The sequence below is a fragment of the Gopherus flavomarginatus genome, chromosome 11 (assembly GCF_025201925.1).
Source record: "Gopherus flavomarginatus isolate rGopFla2 chromosome 11, rGopFla2.mat.asm, whole genome shotgun sequence".
Taxonomy (NCBI): domain Eukaryota; kingdom Metazoa; phylum Chordata; order Testudines; family Testudinidae; genus Gopherus; species Gopherus flavomarginatus.
Genome location: NC_066627.1, coordinates 48,116,573 through 48,137,769, shown reverse-complemented (window position 1 = coordinate 48,137,769; position 21,197 = coordinate 48,116,573). Strand labels below are relative to the sequence as shown.

General features: G+C 45.8%; 1 long non-coding RNA gene across 1 annotated transcript in view; it reads left to right on the top strand.

Annotated features, from left to right (window-relative positions):
• Positions 1-2,732: 2,732 nt before the first annotated feature.
• LOC127031657 (uncharacterized) overlaps positions 2,733-21,197 on the top strand; it is a 46,271-nt gene continuing 27,806 nt past the window's right edge. Inside the window, exon 1 of the long non-coding RNA XR_007768590.1 lies at positions 2,733-2,807. This is a non-coding gene — a long non-coding RNA (uncharacterized LOC127031657). The remainder of the gene's footprint in view (positions 2,808-21,197) is intronic.

Sequence of the window (21,197 nt, the reverse complement as noted above, 5' to 3'; positions counted from 1 at the left end):
AAATCCATGGTACGCCCACATCTTGAATACTGCATGCAGATATGGTTGCCCCATCTCAAAAAATATATGTTGGAATTGGAAAAGGTTCAGAAAAGGGCAACAAAAATGATTAGGGGTAAGGAACAGCTGCCATATGAGGAGAGATTAATAAGACTGGGACTTTTCAGCTTGGAAAAGAGACGACTAAGGGGGGATATGATTGAGGTCTATAAAATCATGACTGGTGTGGAGAACGTAAATAAGGAAGTGTTATATACTCCTTCTTATAACATAAGAACTAAAGGGTCAGCAAATGAAACGAATAGGGCAGTTTTAAAACAAACAAAAGGAAATATTTCTTCACACAATGCATAGTCAATCTGCGGAACTCCTTGCCAGAGGATGTTGTGAAGGCTAAGACTATAACAGGGTTCTAAAAAGAACTAGATACATTCCTGGAAGAGAGGTCCATCAATGGCTATTAGCTAGAATGGACAGGGATGGTGTCCGTAGCCTCTGTTTGCCAGAAGCTGGGAATGAGCGACAAGGGATGGATCACTTGATGATTCCCTGTTCTGTTCATTCCCTCTGGGGCACCTGGTATTGGCCACTCTTGGAAGACAGGATACTTGGCTAGATGGACCTTTGGTTTGACCCAGTATGGCTGCGCTTATGTTCTTATGTTAATTCCACATCGATCAGCTGTATGTGAATGTCTCAGGAGACGTTAGGGCTCTCAGTCAGTGTTCTACTGAATTCCAGTTTCCTCATCGACCCATTTTTCTCTTACTGATAAAATCCCCAAATATTGTCTAGTCTAGTCTGTTTTTAGGTTTTCATTCAATGCCTGATTCTGCCAGTCAGTCCTTCTGTATTGGAACATTTGAGAATCTGCTTGAAGAGATTATTCATGCAGATTCAGAGGGAGGAAGCATTTGGGGATATGATCCAAATTCTTCAACGCGTGGGCAGGAGTCAGTTGTGATTGGAGTCGGTTTGAATTCGCCCATCTTTATGTTGTAGGGAAGAGAAAGAATTAATGAGCCCCATGATTTGGTGACACACACCAGATGCTCTCGCCCACTGAAAGTAACAGGACCTACTGTACATTGTGGTCTCTGTCAAACTGCGTTCCAGATGTCCCAGTTAATGGTGCATGCTGTGTTTACTAATCAGCCCCTTTCTGCTCTGTGTTTTGCTTCGTTACAAATACTCCCTCGGCCAGATTCTCAAGTCCATCCAAGCTACTTTTGGTGGCGGATGCAAGGGGGTGAGGGCAAAGTTTGCAATACGTCGCTGATGCACTCCATCACGGAGGCAGCCCAGGCGCTAGTTTGGTTTCTGGTGTAAGTTGCAGCATGCTCAGGGCTGCTCTAAATTACGCCAGTTGCAGCTGTCCTTGAGGGTCCATTCTAGAATCAGCGGAGTGTTAGATACTCTGGTCATGCGCCCTCTTGTGCTTGGCATGCCTCCTATGCTAGGGATGGAGAGGGGCAGGAGTGGGTGGCTTAGATGGAGACTCTCAGTATGTTTATGCTGGTTGTTTAAATCACTTCCTTAATTCCCTTTACCTGCACAGTTCAACAGCTAACCTCTATTTTGATAAGACAGTCACGGATGTTCGGTGTAGGATAATGAAGCCCATTACAATATGGCAGCAGCAAGGCCAGAATTTCCTTCTGCCTCTTCTAACAAGGTCCATGTGATAGAGGAGAACAGTAGGTTAATCAGACCTTTAAGAACAGGACAAGCTTTATAAGGGAGAGGAAAGCTCACTGGTGCAATCTGAAGGGGATTCACTGGATATTTTAATTGTTTGACCCTCTTGGAAGCAATCTGAGTGCTTTAGTCTCCTTTCCCTGCACTCCTACCCCATGGCCCAGCATGGAAAGATAAATGTCTTTGGACTTCAGATTCATGTATCAGTTTACTCTGCCACCGGGCCCACTTTGGCCCTAAATCTATGTCACTGAAAGTCAATGCATCCCGCAACCAGGATTAGAATCAGCATTGTTCTGGAGAAGGCTAATTAAATCAGAAGACAGCAGATTTGCAGACACGGTGGTGAAACCTCATGGACAAGTCAGTTTCACCATATTCCTGTTCATTTTCCCATGCGTGTGCGAAGAGCTGATTCCTGCCCCTTTGGATCGCTATTACTTATGCAAATATTTGTGTTCACCACAAAGAAGGGAACTGTGCTGGAACCTAACAATCCCTGCAGGGAGAATTCTATTGAATAACACTGAATTCCTGGGAAAATAGACACTTCTTCCTGGGCTGGTGGGATTTTTATGAGCCAGGGCTATATTTGTGCCTGAACAACTGTCTCCATTATTTGAAGTTCATTATTTGTCTTTTGTTATTCTTTTTCATAAAGAGTTTCAGCTGTCCAATAGGAGAACAGAAACAATATCATGTGACTTAGTTGACATAACATATAACCATTGTGCTTAGTTCACAGAGGATCTGTTGGCCGGTGTGTCATTTGTAAAGGTTTGATGTGCAATTGTGAATAATAAGCTAATTTGGCAAAATTTTGATTGGTTCCTGGGGAAGCAAAAGGCCTCAGACTCAGCTCACCCAGCTTTGGTTCTGACTTTTTATATCTAGGAGGATTAATTTCCCTTTTTCATTTCTCTGTGATAAAATGGAAACAGACTTGGTTTATAGTGATGTCTCTTGAATCCGTTAGTCACTTGGAACAGAGATGCTCTTATTGCTTTATCTTTCAGACTTCATGCCGTACCTCTGCAAGGAGTTGTCTTTATGACTCAGAGACTGAATTCCACATGGCTTTTTCTTCGAGCCCTACACATGCGACCAGGGTAATTCCTTTATTTCTATAAATGTAACAATGGAAAGGAAAAAACACTGACTGTGCCAGATCCTCAGCTTGTCTTAGGGTGACCAGATGTCCTGATTTGATAGGGACAGTCCCGATATTTGGGGCTTTGTCTTATATAGGTGCCTATTACGCCCTCACTTGCCCCATCCCAATTTTTCACACTTGCTATCTGGTCACTCTTGCTGATATAAATCAGAGTGCGTCCATGGAAGCCAATGGCACTATGCCTATTTACACTAACTGGGGACTTCAGTATGGTCAGCAAAGTGTTGATGGCTGTTGGCCATCTCAGAATCCTTAGATCTTCATTGGTCCAGGTTTGAACTTCAGCATTCTGGGTGCTGTTCACCCTACTCCCCTGTGTTCAGCCTGGGAGTTTGAGAGGCAAAGTTGCATGCTCAAGGAGATTATTTGGATTCCAACATGCAGTGCATTATTTAGCCGTTCCTTAGGTGCTGGTACTATTGAACTTTCCTCAGTTCGACTTTCCACATGAATTCAGAAGTAAGACTTAAAAATATTTCCTCATTTGTTAGACGCAGGGGCCTCAACCCACCGTCTGAAGCTGGACTTGACATTTTTTTCCCACCCAGTTTTGCATCTACAAAATATTTGTGCCATCACCTTGGATTTGCATGTGCAAGTGGCACTTGTGTCTTTACAAAGTGGATGGATAGTGTGCACTCATATCAGGTGGCTGCTGCTTGTGCAAAGATCTCAAACCATCACATTTGCAAACACAACTGCAACACAGTACATGTGTGCAAAACCTGAGTTTCTGAATGTGCAGGAATTTGGGCATAAAAAGTGTTGTCTGTGAGGTGCAAAACATTTTCTGCACAGTATTTTGGAAGCAGCTTTTGAAACCGTGACCAGAGATGTTTGGTGAAGGGGACTTCAAATGGTTTCAGTGGAAATTTTTGTGTTTTGCCTGTTGTTTTTGTGGCAGGAGAGTAACTTGTGCTTGCAGCACACAGAGCACACATCACGAACGAGTCTGCAGCCTCTGCTGTTGAGCCTCCAATTAATCAGGAATCTAGCAGCAACCTCTGGTGGATTTATTCCCAGCAAAGAGCTGGAGTGAGTCATCCTTGACAGCTAATGAATCTACTTGATAAGTGGTGTAATTGTTTTCAGCACCCAGCAAAGGTCTAAATGGAGGTGCAGGGAAAGGGAAGTGCAAAGTGAGTTTGTCATTTCTGCAAAAGGTCCCATTAGTTCCCTGCTCATGATGGACGCCAGCAGCCCATTAGAGGTGTTGCATGGGCAAGTGGATGCTAATGCCGGGCACTTATGGGTCAAATCCAGGGAGATGTTTTGAGCACTGCCACCAACACTGAATTTAATGGGAGCTGAAGAGGCTCTGTTCCTATCAGGCCTTTCCACCAGGTGTTTACATTAATCACAAGCTATGCAATGATTTTGCCTTTGGTCCATTCTATTCAGATGGCCACTGTGTGATTACAGAGGTGAAAGCAGATGTCTCCTCTCCAGATTCATGCCAACATGATTAAGGAATAATGGGCAACACAAAGAAAGATGTTTAAAAAACAATTCTCCCCTCTCCCAGCCTGCAAAAAGCACAATTACAATATGAATAATTAGGTGGAAAGCTTACGAAAAAGCATTGCCGTTCATAAACCAGTTGCAACCACCAACCAACCTGCTAAGCCCTTTGGGGGCACAGACCATCTTTTTGTTCAGTGCCTTGCACAATAAGATCTTGGTCCATGGGCTCTATCCATCTATCTATCCCCATGCACACCACTGTCTCTCTCGTCTCTCCGAATACACACAGCATCACTCCATCCATGTATCCATATATCCCCATGTACACACTTTCTCTTTCTCTTGCCCCATACATACACCATCATCTAGCCTAGCTAACTATTGCTGGGGAAAGGGGAGTGGCTAGGATGGCTCTGCTCAAATCAGATTCAAACTGGGGAGACGCTAGGGCAGGAGTTACCAGAACTTGTGCATTTAATAAGACTGGGACTGGGACTTTTCAGCTAAGGGGGTTATGATAGAGGTCTATAAAATCAGGACTGATGTGGAGAAAGTAAAAAAGAAAGTGTTATTTACTCCTTCTTGTAACGTGAGAACTAGGGGTCATGAAATGAAATTAACAGGCAGCAGGTTTAAAACCAACAAAAGGAAGTATTTTTTCACACAACGCACAGTCAACCTGTGGAACTCTTTGCCAGAGGGTGTTGTGAAGGCCAAGACTAGAACAGGGTTCAAAAAAGAGCTAGATAAGTTCATGGAGGGAAGGTCCAGCAATGGCTATTAGCCAGGCTGGGCAGGGATGGTGTCCCTAGCCTCTGTTTGCCAGAATCTGGGAATGGGGGACAGGGGATGGATCACTTGATGATTCCCTGTTCCGTTCATTCCCTCTAGGACACCTGGCATTGGCCACTGTTGGAAGAAAAGATACTTGGCTAGATGGACCTTTGGTCTGACCCAATATAGCCACTTTTATGTTCTTAACCAATTTCAACTTTCTGGAAGTTCCCAGTTCAGTGCAGTCCGTGGCTTGGGCCATGTCAGGACCAATTGGTTGTTTCATAACCAAAAATTACGAACCTAAACCTCACTAGTTGACAGACACAGGGGAATGCAGGGCAGCTCCACAGGAAGCGACTGAGTCTGGTTTGGCATCTCATTATGCAGATTTGCGCCTCACTCTTCTTATTTAAGGGGGAAAAACCCCAAACCATCCTAATGATAAAAACCAAGCGACTAGATGGAGACTCGATTTAAATGGATGGTGTAACTACTTCAGTCAGCTCTGAGTGGTCATCCCAAGGGACGTAGGTGGGGTTGAATGGGGCTGCCCAAGAGTGAAATCCGGCCCACGGTCACTCCCAAAGAGGAAGCTGACTGAAACCAATGGTGTTGCCGAGTCACTTTGAAACAGTCTCCATCGAGTTGCTTGTTGTTTCTCTTATACATGGTCTCTCTCATTTCCTCTGCCCTCTTAACCTTTCCCCTGCCTCTGTGCCTTTTGGATTCTGGGTTTCTCATTCTCTTTCCCTTTGTCCATATCAGACTCTTCCCTTTGTGCCAGTTGGTGCACAATCAAAATCTTGATATGCCAACCATGTGGGGAGGAGCATGCTGTGGGGTGGATGGAAGTGGTGGGATGCTGACAAGCCTCAGGAGTGTTTGGCAGTGAAGCCAAGAGGGGGCGGTAAAGTTTGTAATGGTTAAGCCCATCAAAGCCAAGAAATTCACACTTCAGAACTGACCATTCTACTTCCCGGACACAAGGACATGGCAGGGGAGCCCTGGGCACCAACTTCCAGGGGGCACCGAACAGCTGTGCTGCTCAGCTTGTTTTCCCCCATTCCACTCTTGGTTGGCCAGATTTTTTTTTTGTTCAAGCACTCAGGATAGGGGTAGGGGACGCCGAAAATGCTTTCCACCCTGGCCAGCAAAATGACTTGGGCTGGTCCTGCACAAGGCAATGCCAGCTTGCGTGACACTTTGCTACTTAGTGGCTGGGCAGTGGAGGTGTCTTCTTCCTCTGTGAATGTCTGTGCATGTGTGATGCTTTGTTATGATTATATTTCATAGCAAATTGGACTAATTACACCCAGACAGAGAATGAGTTTAATATAATCTATGATACTGGAAATTCAATGGCTCAACTCTTGCAACTTTGATCTTCACTTGTTCTTGGGGTCATTAGTCTGCCTTATGGACTAAGCAGCTGAAAACATTTGGAGCAAAAGAAAGAAAAGACCTGATCCTCAGCTGGTGTAAATCAGTGTTGTGCTTTTGGTGTCAGTGTCAATTTATGGCTGCTGAAGAGCTTGGCCAGAAAATGTTGAGTTCTCAAAACAAACTTCATTCAGGAAATTAAATAGGTGTCTGCTCCTTTACCATCTTATAATTCAAACACGAAGGAACAGATTGGTGTGACACACTGCATTTTTACAGAGGAGTCCTGAATTCATGAAAAGAGGGGTTGATACCAGAAGGGCTGACAGACCCTTAATTTTCACAACTGGTGCAATAGACAGCAGGGTGGCAAATGGGGGATCTGAAGATAAAGCACAGTGAAAACAAAACCCACCATTACTCAATAATATTTAAAAAAAAACACACTCCTGTATCATCTTAGCAGAGAAGAACAATTGACTGTCTGTGAAATCTTAGGCTGCATACAGGGTTTGTACAGCATTTTGGAACACAGCGAACATGTAAATCAGAATTCAAAGGGTTGGAAAAAAGAAAGGAGAAAAATTTCAGAACTTAGTCACGCAAACTCAGATCTATCCATTGTCAGGTACGTATGTGTGAGAGAGATTTATCGATGTAGGCTGAGACTTTCAAAGGCCCCAAAGGTTTTAGACACTCCATTTTTCTGTCAAATTAAGCATCCAAATCTCCACATCAGCTTTGAAAATTTAACTTTAGTTTCTCAGTTTCGCAGCTGCACTCATCAAAGAGTCTGTGAAGGCACTTACCAAACTTAAAACAGCACAGAGAATTCGTTCACAGATCAGCTAAACAATTCCTATTCCCAGGCCAGAATTTCAGTAGTGAACCCAGTGAGTCTCCTCTGTCAAAAAGGTACCGTTAATAGGCCTGTAGCCATGTCCTCATGCCCAAAGATTGGGCTCGGTCTTGGAGCACTTGGAGGGCACTCTACCAACTATGACCTGTCAGCAGCACCCAGCCCTTGACCTGTAAGGACTGATAATCAAGGAATCCAATCCCAGCTCACTTCATCTCTTGTGACAACAGACAGGGAGGGGATCTCTGAGGCAGTCAAGGATGCCAACCAAATCAAAGCCACCCCCTTGAATTGCATTGGTGAGTGCGTAGGCAAACAGATGTATTTTTAGAATTGGCTCCCGATTTGGGCTGACATTTATTATGATTGTTTTAGCCCCTCCTGCCGCAAAAAGCCGAATAGTTGCTGGTGTATTTTATAGCACTTAGGCATCCAGCTCTGTAATTGCACCTGCCAGATCCCCATTCTGAGTGCAGAGTCCAGGGGTACAATGAGTCTCTTCTGAAAACCAGAGCCGAAAGGTCCCACGTCACTTTGTGTAAGTGCAGAGCTTTCCCTCCGTAAGCTTCGCTGAATGTCCCCCCTGCCTCTATGGCTGTGCAGTGTGCTGGGAGCTGATTGTGGGCATGTTGCTCTCTGCCCCAGAGGAGGCTGCACTTTGTAAGTGCCAGATGTATAGAGAGGAGTTTTTGAAGTGCTTTGAAAGTGTCTGAAAGATGAAAAAAGTTATTTTGCCTGTTGTTATCCTCCCCTGCTTTTAATAGTCTATCCACAGTTTTCTTTTTGCTCTTCCCAGCACAAGTCCTTCCTCTCCTCCCTGCAACTAGAGGAGGGGAATACAATTAAATCATTGCGCATTTTAAAAAAAGGATGAAAAAATTGCTGTCTTGGAAGCATCTGTGGCAGGGATGTGAGAGATTCAGCGATTCTGGCTCATTCCAACATGTTCTTCTCAATACCATCCACCCCATTATCCACTGCATGGGCCTCGGCCCCAAACTGATCAACCTCCAATTACCATCAAACAGCAGCATGTGCTTCTGAGTGAAATAACCCTGATGAACTGCAGCTTGCCTCAGATTGTGTGGGAGTAGCGAATTATTTCAGCGATGGCAAAATGCACCACATTTTTCTCCAGCATGGGGATCATAGAATCATAGGAGATTAGCATTGGAAGAGACCTCAGGAGGTCACCTAGTCCAACCCCCTGCTCAGAACAGGACCAACACCAGCTAAATCATCCCAGCCAGGGCTTTGTCAAACCAACCCTTAGAAACCTCTAAGGAAGGAGATTCCACCACCTCCTCAGATAACCCATCCCAGTGCTTCACCACCCTCCTAGTGAACAAGTTTTTCCTAATATCCAACCTAGACCTTCCCCACTGCAACTTGAGACCATTGCTCCTTGTTCTGTCGTCTGCCACCACTGAAAATAGTCGAGCTCCATCCTCGTTGGACCCCCCCTTCAGGTAGTTGAAGGCTGCTATCAAATCCCCCCTCACTCTTCTCTTTTGTAGACTAAATAAGCCCAGTTCCATCAGTCTCTCCTAAGTCATGTGCCCCAGCCCCCTGATCATTTCCATTGCTCTCCACTGGACTTTCTCCAATTTGTCCACATCCTTTCTGTAATGGAGGGCCCAAAACTGGGTGCAATACTCAAGATGTGGCCTCACCAGTGCCGAATAGAGGGAAATAATCACTTTCCTCGATCCGCTGGCAATGCTCCTATTAATGCAGCCCAATATGCTGTTGGCCTTCTTGACAACGAGGGCACACTGCTGACTCATATCCAGTTTCTCGTCCACTGTAACCCCCAGGTCCTTTTCTGCAGAACTGCTGCTTAGTCAGTCGGTCCCCAGCCGGGAGCAGTGGATGGGATTCTTCCTTCCTAAGTGCAGGACTCTGCACTTGTCCTTGTTGAACCTCATCAGATTTCTTTTAGCTCAATCTTCCAATTTGTCTAGGTCACTCTGGACCCTATCTCTACCCTCCAGTGTATCTACCTCTCCCCAAGCGTAGTGTCATCTATGAACTTGCTGAGGGTGTATCCATCCCATCATCCAGATCATTAATGAAGATGTTGAACAAAACCGGCCCCAGGACCAACCCCTGGGGCCTTCCGCTTGATACTGGCTGCCAACTAGACATCGAGCCATTGATCACTACCAGTTGAGCCCGATGATCTAGCCAGCTTTCTATCCACTTTATAGTCCATTCATCCAATCCATACTTCTTTAACTTGCTGGCAAGAATACTGTGGGAGACCATATCAAAAGCTTTACTAAAGTCAAGGTATATCATGTCCACCACTTTCCCCATATCCACAGAGCCAGTTATCTCATCATAGAAGGCAATCAGGATAGTCAGGCATGACTTGCCCTTGATGAGTCCATGTTGACTTTTCCTGATCACCTTCCTCTCCTCCAAGTGCTTCAAAATGGATTCCTTGAAGATCTGCCTCATGATTTTTCCAGGGATTGAGGTGAGGCCGACTGGTCTGTAGTTCCCCAGATGATTCTCCTTCTTTCCTTTTTAAAAGATGACCACTATATTTGCCTTTTTCCAATCATCAGGAACCTCCCCTGATTGCCACGAGTTTTCAAAGATAGTGGCTAATGTCTCTGCAATCACATCAGCCAACTCCCTCAGCACCCTTGGATGCATTAGGTCTGGCCCCATGGACTTGTGCATGTCCAGCTTTTCAGAATAGTCCTTAACCTGTTCTTCCATCACTGAGGGCTGCTCACCTCTTTCCCACACAGTGCTGCCCAGTGCAACAGTCTGGGAGCTGACCTTGTTTGTGAAAACCGAGGCAAAAAAGCATTGAGTACTTCAGCTTTTTCCACATCATCTGCCACTAGGTTGCCTCCCCCATTCAGTAAGGGTCCCACACTTTCCCTGACCTTCTTATTGTTGCTAACATACCTGTAGAAACCCCTCTTGTTACCCTTCACATTGAATTGTGCTTTGGCCTTCCTGGTTACACCCCTGCATGCTCGAGCAATATTTTTATACTCTTCCCTAATCATCTGTACAAGTTTCCACTTCTTGTAAGCTTCCTTTTTGTGTTTAAGCTCACCGAAGATTTCTCTGTTAAGCCAAGCTGGTCACCTGCCATATTTGCTATTCTTTCTGCACGTCGGGATGATTTGTTCCTGCGCCCTCAATAAGGCTTCTTTAAAATACAGCCAGCTTTCCTGGACTCCTTTCCCTCCCAGGGGATCCTGTCCATCAGTTCCCTGAGGGAGTCAACGTCTGCTTTTCTGAAGTCTAAGGTTTGTATTCCGCTGCTCTCCTTTCTTCCTTTTGTCAAGATGCTGAACTCGACCATATCATGGTCACTGTTGCCCAGGCTGCCACCCACTTCTACTTCCCCTGCCAATTCTTCCCTGTTTGTGAGCAGCAGGTCAAGAGGAACACGACCACTGGTTGGTTCCTCCAGCACTTGCACCCGGAAGTTGTCCTCAACACTCTCTAAAAACTCCTGGATTGTCTGTGCACTGCTATATTGCTGTCCCAGCAGATGTCAGAGTGATTGAAGTCCCCCATGGAAACCAGGGCCTGTGATCTGGAAACTTCTGTTAGTTGTCCGAAGATGATGATGATCTTTTTTTTTTATGACAATGAGTGGATACCAAGTTTGACTTATTGTGGGACCAATCGATAGAGAGAGACGAAGAGGTAGTGGAGAGGGAAAGAGACAGGAAAACAGAAGAGACAGAAAGTCAGAGAAACGGATGATAGATAAACAGAGGAGCGACTGCAGGTACATTTACTTCAGCAAAGCTGAAAGCCTGCTGGGAAATTCCACAACCCCTGGGACTTGTTTTGGACACAGTGGGCCAGGTTAATCTGTATGGTAACTCCACTGGAGGTACAACTGGGACAGATTGGCCAAGTGTTGCCAGGAAGCAGAGCATTTCTAAGATAAACACTCATAATTTTCCTTTTCAGTTTGGCGGGTGGAAATATTCATGCAGCCAAATTACAAGCGCTGTAATGCACCTCACTAATTTCATCTGAACCCATTTCATTATCTGTGCCTTTTTAGTCCCAATGCAATGAATACATATCTATGTGTGCAGCATTCAGGGTTGCAGGAGCTGTAATCAATGGGGCCACTGGAAACCCAAACAGGTAATGCCTATGCTTCCTTAGGCTGGTGTTACAGAAACTGCTGGTTGCAACCACTATAGATAATTATTTTGAAATAGCTCCTAAGAGCCCTCATCATGGACCAGACCCCCATTGTGCTGTACAAACACAAAGCAAAAAACGGCCTCTCCCCCAAGAGTTTACAGTCTCAGGGTTTGTTAACATGGGAGTGTGCAGGAAAAGGAATTTGAATTAACTAAAGGTGTGAATTAAAAGTGGACTAGTGAACTGCATTAAACCCCTGCATGGACGAACTCATTCAGAGTGAAAGTGGCCTTATTTTGGTTTAGATTAATTCACTCTGGAAGTGCATTAAGCTAAACCAAATACAGGCCACTTTCATTCTGAATAAGGGTGTTCACACAGGAGTTTCATGCAGTTGAACGAATCCGCTTCAAATTCACATTTAATTTGCATTATCTTTCCGAATGTCCCCATGCATACAGTTGCTAAGCACCCCTGTTCCACTTGCTCAGGTCATTGCAAAGCTTTTGATCCTTTGAGGGCTAAAATTTCCTCTTTCAAAGGTAAACTTTTTGGAGAAATGCGAGATAACGCTAATTTAGAGGCAGTTAAACCCCAGCCCATCCTTTTCACCACCACTATGCCCTAGACTTGAGGCCTGTCATTGAAAAAACAGCTCAGAATCTGGTGTTCATGATTCAGCGGGTGACACTCTTCCCTCCAAGTTAGTGCTGGAATGATTTCCCAGCGTGGCGTGCAGGAGAAAGCCGTGCTGCAGGAGATGCCATTTTTCAGATTAGATGTAAAATGCAGACAACAGGAGCTCCTTACAAATCTCATAGTCATTATTTTTTCTTTGAAGGGGGGGAGGAGTTAACTAGATGGAGGCTGATGCTCTAATCCTGCTGTTGCAATGTGTGAGCAGATTGCCAAGCCCACATGGAGCCTTGTTGGGCAAAATGGAGTTACTCCACCTGAAATCCCACTGATAATTTCTATCAAATTCTATGTTCTTCTTCACTTCCTGGGGCACCTTGCTGTCAAGCATCGTTGGGTGCTGCTAAGTGGTTTCCCATGTACTGAAGCAGAGCCATTTCTGCGACTGAATGTTCGCCTCCAGCTACGTCTTCACTGCACACTGCCAGCAGCATGGAGTGGGCCTCTTGCTATTTGCTGCAGGGAAAAGCCGGGGCTGGCCCCAGGCCTCCGCGGGTGGTGGCTGTGTGGGGCCACGCCCCAGGCCTCTGTGGGGGACGGGAGGCTGGCCACTTCCTGAGGGAAGTGGAGTGACCCAGCCCCAGCCCTCTCTGCTCCCCTGGCTCCCAGGCTTGAGGGATAGGGGGGATCTGCCCCCCAGCACTCACCGGTGGTGTGGCTGGGAGCCAGGGGAGTGGAGCAGGCTCGGGCGAGGTCGCTTTACTTACCAGTGAGTGCAGGGAGCCCGACCACTTCTGGAGTCCTGAGGGGTTTGGGGGTGAGGCAGGGAAGGGGCAGGGGTGGAGGCCCTGGGGAAGAGCTGGAGCAGGGGCTGAAGCAGCACGCAGCTACGCAGGGCACCAGGAAATTTGGTGCCCCAAATTTCCTGGTGCCCTACGCAGCTGCATACTTTGCATATGGGTAAGGACAGCCCTGGATGGGGAAGCACAGATTGGGTGAGTAGAGAGCCGTGAAGGGTAAATACTCACTTATATATGCACAGCCTTCAAGTGTGCCTTTACTATACTTGCCTAAGCCATGGCACATGGTCTACACTGCTCTTCATACCCATGCTAGGGGGGTTACAGGGATACGTACACTACGTGTCGGAGAAAGACGCACGCCCTCAGAGATGGCTGCACTTCACGGGTGGAGTTGTTTTCTTTTTTACGATTAGCTAGCAAAGCACTTTGGAGTCCATTTGGATGCAAGGGGTTGGCTAAAAGTGAGTGGATGATGAAGATTGTTCTGGGCCTCTCTAAAAGACCATCTTGCTTTACCAGGCCTGTAAAGGCTTATTTTTGAGCATGAGATTGCTATTTACCACTGCGGTGTACCAAATGCATTCACTGACTGGGGTTTGAAAAGGCTTTTGTTCTTGTCTTTCTAAGGGCAGAGAATACAAAAAGGCACTCCAGAGGCACAAATAGTCATGCCATTGACTCACTTTTCACTACCTCTGCACTTACATTGGAGACCTCTCCTTGTTCTTTGCACTGCTTACTTCCTAAATCAATAATAGTTCTCTGCTCACTTTGCCTTAGGATATTGTGGCTGTTTTTTTACTAGACAATTGAAATCTGCGACTTAGCTGTCCATGCTTGGGAGAGGTTCAGGGCTTGGAATAGAGAGAATATTACCAAGCAGCATGGGAAGCTGTGGGGTCCTGAATTATCAGACCGGCTGTAGATCAGGATGGCGGTGCACTGGAAGAGCAGTAAGATATCAGAAGTGCTGCAGGTTTGTACTGTCCTGCATTGATGGAGCTGGGGGAATAGAAGTGACGAATTATGCGAATTATAAATCTGCCCTGTGGTGCCAGGGCAGAGCTTGGGGAAGGGAGGACATGCAGAACTGAAGTACCAGGAGGGGTTCAGTTTGGATCATGGTGCGGTGGCAAAACCGCATGGAGAAAACTTCTACAGTAAGTGATCAATGCAATCACAATTTGGACTCAACTGTTTTAAAGCAGTCACTGCTCCAGCTCCAGTCCTTGTTGGATGATGGTGAATAACACTGATCCAGGCCGAGAAAAGGCCAAATGTGAGATTTCACCAGAGGCTCCTGGGTGTCTGTCTGTCTCTTAAAAGATCAAGCCCAAATCTAAGTCCTTCGGCAAGGCTGAATACCCAGGTGTCAGCTTTGGTGCCTTTCAGCTGTGAATGAGCTGAGCCGTTGAAATGTTCCATTAGGAAACCCCACAGGACAGTGCAAATAGAGAATTAAAAAGAGTATTGGTCTCACAGCTGCCAGACAAGGAGGTAATGTTGAAGAACAGTTAACAGCAAAGGCATAGCAGAGCTTCATTTCTGTTCAGCGCCTTGATTCAATATGGCCTCAAGGCCTCTGTCTCATGGCCCAGTGGATTGGCTGGTAGGAAGTGCTCTGGGTGGCAATGTGGAGGTTACTGAGGTCCCAGCTTCCTGAATGGGCATTTGCCTATCGGTTGCAACTAGGCATATTGCAGAGGGAGAGAAGGTGCATCAGGGGCCTGTGAAAAGGTGGGGCTAGACAAGTCCATGCCTGGTTTGTGTTATGGTGCCACCAGCTGAAATCAGCACTGTGCTAGGGGCTCTGCATACAAAGAGTACGAGACAGCCCCTGCCCCAAAGAGCTTGCAGTCTAACAAGGAAAGAAGAAGAAACAAAGGGGGGAGAGAGGAACTATTGTGGCCCTGACCATTTTGCAGAAGGGAACCTGAGGCACAAAGAGAGTTTGCAGCAAAGCCAAGAATTGAATCTAGACCTCCTGAGTCCCAGCCCCAGCCCCTCCCCTGTTGGAGAATTCTGCTGTGTATCACTGGCCAAGTAGACCGTCGGGTTATGGAGCCAATGGCCAAATGCAATGCAGTTCCACCTATTCACACTTGTCAGGAATTTGGCCCCATCTACTTATAATAATGGCTGGGAAGATACAAACATTCTTTAGGAGGCCCCAGCCATATAATGGGGAGTGTGCGCACAGGGAAGCACAGAGAGGGACGCTTCCCAACTGATAACCATTGTAACCTGCTGATGGCCATAGAAAGCCGACAGCAAGAAGGTGAGGATCTAGCTACGCTTTATTTCTTCATTAAACACATGAGTGTTCATTTGTACTGAAAAGTGAAGAAGATGGCCTGAATGGCAGGGGCCGTGCCTGAGTGTGGTATTTTCAGTACACAAAGAGCATCTTCAGCCCCCACGCCCTAAACAAACATTGGCCGTAGGCTCAGTCAAACCTTTTATCTTTGCTCCATCATGCTCTCATTTCAGCAGGACATTTTCTCCTCTTGGGATCTGCTCCACCTAAGTGCTGAGCACCTGTCAAAAACTGGTGGGTGACTGAACATGGCTGGGTGATGCCGATTGACTTCAGTGGGAATTCCAGCTCCATGGCACTTTGCAGAACTGTCCTCATTTAAAATGGAAACACCTTGCTGCAGCAGAACTCCCCAACCTAATCAATGAGCAGTGCCGACTCGGACACAGTGGGCTGGTCCAGCTTCCTTAGGCTCAGAGACAGAGAGTCTGCAACGGAGAGGGCTTTGGGAAGGAGGAAAATTAAATATTTAGGAATATTCTGAGAGGATCTGGGAGTTCAGTATAAACAATGTATTATTCAGTATAGAAACTGTGGGGCCAAATTCTCTGCTGCTGTAAATTGTCAGGGCTCCACTGACATCCACAGAGCTCCTCCAGTTGCTAAGAGCAGGGAGCTTGGCTCTGCAAGTGTGATGTAGCTAGGAGGAGGAAAGTTGAATGAGTCACTGTCTGAAGAGTGGTTCAGATTTTCATAGCCAGCTGGGACCCTGGGCTGAACTTAAGAAGTGAACAAGCATCTCAGCTGGCTTTCGCTCAGCTACCTGTGCTGGGAACGGTGGCGAGCCACGGGGCTGGGTGGGAAAGGACCCAGCGGAATTAGGGAGCTAACCGAGCACCAGAGCTATGGTCTGGCTGGCACGTCCTGCAGCTGTCCTGCATCTCCTGAACACAGCAGGCCAGCTGCAGCAAATGTGATCAAGCCTTGCTGGGTGCTTATAACAGGTATGAATGGCATAAACGTTCCTACCAACATGGCTGATTCTTGGCTTTTAGAGTCAGAGCAAATCCTTGGTCCAGCCAGCTCTGCAATTCAGTTTTCTGGCTTGTTCCAAGTGTAGCTGGATTTACTAAAGTAATCTGTTAGGGAGACAGCTACAACAGCATCCCCCCTACCCCCCAATATCACTTCTTGGGACTCTGCACAGGGACAGGGGTTGGACAGGCCTGGAGATACTCTAAGTAAACTGTGTCTGCAATCAATGCTCCCAAATGAAATAATAATGTTACATTGTGCGTGCCAGTTAGACAGCACAGCCTGCGGGATGTCTGCTCTCTTCTATATACAAAAGAAACACCAAATAACCTATATCCCAAATCAAAGCCTATTTAAAAATTAAAGGAGCACTGATAACAAACCATCAGGGATGTGCCCTTGGAGAGAGCTGCTTATGGTGCACCCAATATTATCACAGCAGAGCTCTCTACCAGATAACTCAGGGAGGGATTAGAAGGCACAGTGAGAGCTTTATTCCATAATGAGAGCCCTTCAAGGAGAAGGATGAGTAACATTGCGCTGAGGGGCAGGGGATTTTCCAGCTGGAGCATTAAACTGCAAGGCTGGGTCAAATTAACTCTGCCTAGAGCCCGCGGGACCCTTTGAGAGGTGGGAGACATCCACCTTTATATTCCCCAAGCCAGCCACGCTTGACTCTGGTGGCGAATACGTTTGTATTTTTAATACATTCATTGGGAATACCGTCAGCACACAACCGCTGCTACGGCTCTGCGTCATCTTGGTAACATTCCCTCTTTGCAGGGATCAGGATTCTTTTCTTACCCCAGCTCAGCCACAGGATGAGATGTAAAACTGAGGTTCAAACCATCTGCAATCAAAGATCCCAGGTAAGATTGTTAATTTCAATGTCCTGGCCAACTTCCAATTTAGTGAACCTGCCCTGGAGTTTCAATTGGATACAGTGTGACTGTGAACTAGAGTAGCATAGGGCTAGGAGTTAATGGACCTGGGATCTCTCTATCTATCTGGGCTGCCCAGAGGAAATACATTCCATTTCACTATGGATTCTGAGATTTCAACACGTGTTTTCATTTTGATTTGGAACAAAATCTGAAAATGTTGGTAATCTCCAAGAAAGAAAATTAAGGAAACAAATAGATTTGAGTCAACAGAAACATTTCCTTTCATGATTGGCTTTTAAAAAAATGTATATGTATACAAAATAACTAACCCTTTGAAATATAAAGTTATTTCAAAATGAAAAACGGAACTCTTTTGTTCTGAAAATGTTGAGACAACCTGTTTCAACACTGCTGAAATTTTTTTCCCATTTTTTTCCTCTGAAACAAAATTTCAGCAAAATCAACATGATTTCACCAATCATTTTGCTTTTGGCAAAACCACCTTTTTCTGACATAAAATGGTACTATCTACCTGTCCTGTTTTCATAAGATCACCTCTCTCTGTGGTATCTGAGTATATGCCACTGACTTACTGAGTCAACTTAGACAAATAACTTAGGTCACATTTGCAAAAGTGGCTTCTATTTTTGGATGCCTATGTTTTTGGGGGACCAGTTTTACAGAAGTGGGACAGGAATTTCCAAGGCATTGAGCAGCAGCCCAACTCCAGTTAAAGTCATTCAGAGCTAAGGGTGCTCGAAATCGGGTCCTCTGTTAGGTGCAAAAAGTTTGGCACCCAAAGCTGGAGATGGACATCCACCCAGAACTAGAAGCAACTTTAGAAAATTTGGGCCTCAACTTGTGTTGGCCTTAGTTCTCCCATGTAAAAGGTGGGGATAATAGGAACAGCTTGCTTTGTAATGGGCATTGGGATCTATGGAGGAAAAGTTGCTCACATGATTTGGAGCTGGATGGTAGGCTCCATGGCAGGCTTGCAACAGGCCCTCTGTCCTCCCGGGTTCCTCTTGGCTTTTTGTGCACATGCTGAAAACTGATGATTAGCCAGTCCTGATGGAGGTGTGAGATTTTTCACTTGGTATTCTTGCAAACTGTTGGGATTGAGCAGGTCTCTGAAGGAGGCAGAGCTCAGCCCAGAGCACATTCCAGTAATTACTAGGGAGCAGAGGCTTCAAACATTAAGAACAATTGCGGTGAGCGTAGGTTGAATGGTGTTGGCCTAACACTGTACTTTTCCACCCTGGTAATTGACTAGAAATGAGCCTTTTTCCATGAAAGCTCTTAACCTTTCAGTACAAAAAAGACCAAATTTTTTCCATTGTCAAGGCAGGAAAATGTTCCTTAAAGGCTATTTTAAAAAAAATTCTAAATGGCTGCATTCTGGAAGATTGTTTTATCTTAATAAAATGGAGGTTTGATTTCAAAAGCAGCAAAACCAAACCCTCAGGGGGGACATGAGTGGTTGCAAGAACACAGACACCTTCTAGAGGATGGGCCTTCCTAGCTGGGGGAAGATGCTGCATGCTTGGCTCTCCAATGACAGGTGAAATGATTTGGGAGCCAAACCTTTCCTAGCTGACCTAGTTCTAATAGATTTCTTAATTCGCTAAGCAGTTTAGCTGATACTAAACTTGGCGATTGTCTGTCTTTTAAACTAGCTCTATAAAAGAGAAGCAGTTTTACGAGAGGATCACTGGACTTCGCAAATTGGGTGGTGGACAAGAAGTAAAAAGCGGTGAACTCGGAAGAAAATGCTATTTTTACTTATTGCTTCTCAGAGGTGCCAGGAAGAGGCAGTAAAGAGTTTTGTTGTCACAATCTGTTTGTTGCATTTAGCTCTTTGGACAGAGTTTTTCCAATACACCAAAGGGATTTGAATGCCCAGTTCTCATTAATTTGTATGGGAACTGGGTGTCTAAATTTGCTACATAGCTTTGAATGTCTCTACCTTTGTCCACAGTGGCAGCAAATGTGCATGACGTGTCAGAGATCGGGATGTGGGTGGTTGTGGCTAGTGGCCTACTGGTTGGAGCAGGAGCTGGTAGCCAGGAACAGGCACTCAGGGTCAGGGCCCAGGTGAGAGGTCAGCAATTGGAGCTGAGAGTCTGTGCTGGGTTACTCAGAGTGAGGGAAGGTGGGGCTGGAACGAGGCAGGTGTAGGAGCTATTGCAGGCAGGACACTTTGAGCAGCCACTGAACTGCTGCTGCTGCTGGGCTTCCTGCCAATCATGTCAGCTGGGCTCGTTAGAGGTTGCCTCTGCTACAGGGCCTGATTCCTGGCATGATGACAGAGTCTTCACAAGGTGGAGCAGGCCCAAATGGGCATCAGAAAACATGCTTGCCAGCTCAGGGGAGTGTCAGAAATCTTTGTAGTTGTGGCTAAGTCTCTGGAGTGACCCAGGTGCATTTCCTGACTTTGCAACCTGAGCTTTCCTCTAATTTATTGTAATTTAACATTTACATAGCAGTAGCATGCAGTGCTCAGCTAGCTTTGGAGAGGGAAGTTGCTCAGAGAATGGAGCAGGGTGTCCTTAAGAGGTGGCCCCTCAAGGCTTGATCCAAAACCACTGAAATCAGTCAATGGGAGATTTCCTGTTGATTTCAATGGTCTCTGGGGCAGGCCCTCAGTTAGGGTTTTTCCCACGGGCTGAGCAGAACCTGCACGACTCCTCTTGTATGTCTCAGAAGAGAGGAACATTAAATGAGTAAGATCAAGAGAAAAGTAGAATTTTCTTTCTAGCCCTCTTTGAATTAGGGCTGATACTATACTGATAGATCAGTTTTCGGCCTTTCTACTGCAAATAATTGTTCTTCCAGATGTGTGATTCTTTTCATTGTACAAAATCATTCCTGGAGTCCTCTGTTTCAATCAGAAGCTCACTGCTGGCTAGAAGAGCTAATGCAAAGTGATCAGTTAGAAAAGTACAAAGTCACGTCATTGGAGAAACCATGGAGCGAGACTATCAGACTGTTTAATCAGATTCTGCATTAGCACCACCAGGCTGCAAGAGATGCAGGAGGGAATAATGATGAGCAGGCTCTTCCAGGAACTCACCTCACTTGTTGTCTGTCCTGACATACCCTGTATACTAGGCTTTATATCTGAGGAGGAAGAAGAAGAATATTCCCAAAGCAGAGGGTTTGTGTAGACTGAAGAGAAACTTGCTCCCAGTGTTTGAGGCCATCTGAAGTGTGTGGTGTTATTTTTATTATTAGTATTTGTATTATCATAGCACTTAGGAGCCCCAGTCAGACACCAGGACCCCCATGTGCTAGGTGCTGTACAACCACAGAACCAAAAATGGTCCCTGCCCCAAGCAGTTTACAATCTACAAGAGACAAAACTGGTAGATGCAGACAGATGGTGGAGCACAAGGCAACAAAGAGACAAAGGACCTGCAAAGGCAAATGAAATCATTTCACTGGAACCTGAAGTTTCATTTTTCTTCATTTTTCTAAGTCTTTTCCCTGGAAAGAATTGGATCCAAAGACCCTGACAGAAGGCACCTGAAGTACGTGTTACCTTATATCCTTCACCTCATTACTGGTCAATTAGTCCAGCAATGTATATTCCATTGAACTCAACGGCTTTGCACAGGATAATTTGATCCCAAGAGTTTGCGTGTGGGGGGGATATTCAGATACTTGAAGGACTCTGAATCATGGGGCTCACCATCATAACTTCATTGGTTGGGATTCATTAGCCACTTTATACTCCAGGACTATTTTAAATAGAGGCCTGGTCAAAGAGGAATCCTTGTGCTTTTTAGATACACCTGCACTTATCTGGAAAAACTATCGGAAACTGACAGCAGCAGTTTCCTTACCCCGCAGGGATTCCTCAGCTCTTGCCCCACTGTAGACTTTGCAAGCAGATGAGCATCATCTGACATCTCTGTAATGCTCAGAGGAGTGAAGGGATGCAATGGTAGCTTTGTGAATTCTGTTGCCTCTGAAGGCATAGTTCAGACCCTTGGGGTGGCTGAATGCCTTTTCAAAGATTCCTTTCCTTGCCTTGGTTCGCACTAGTGCGGGAGGATGGACCATGGCTCCTGAAGCTAATTTAAAACAA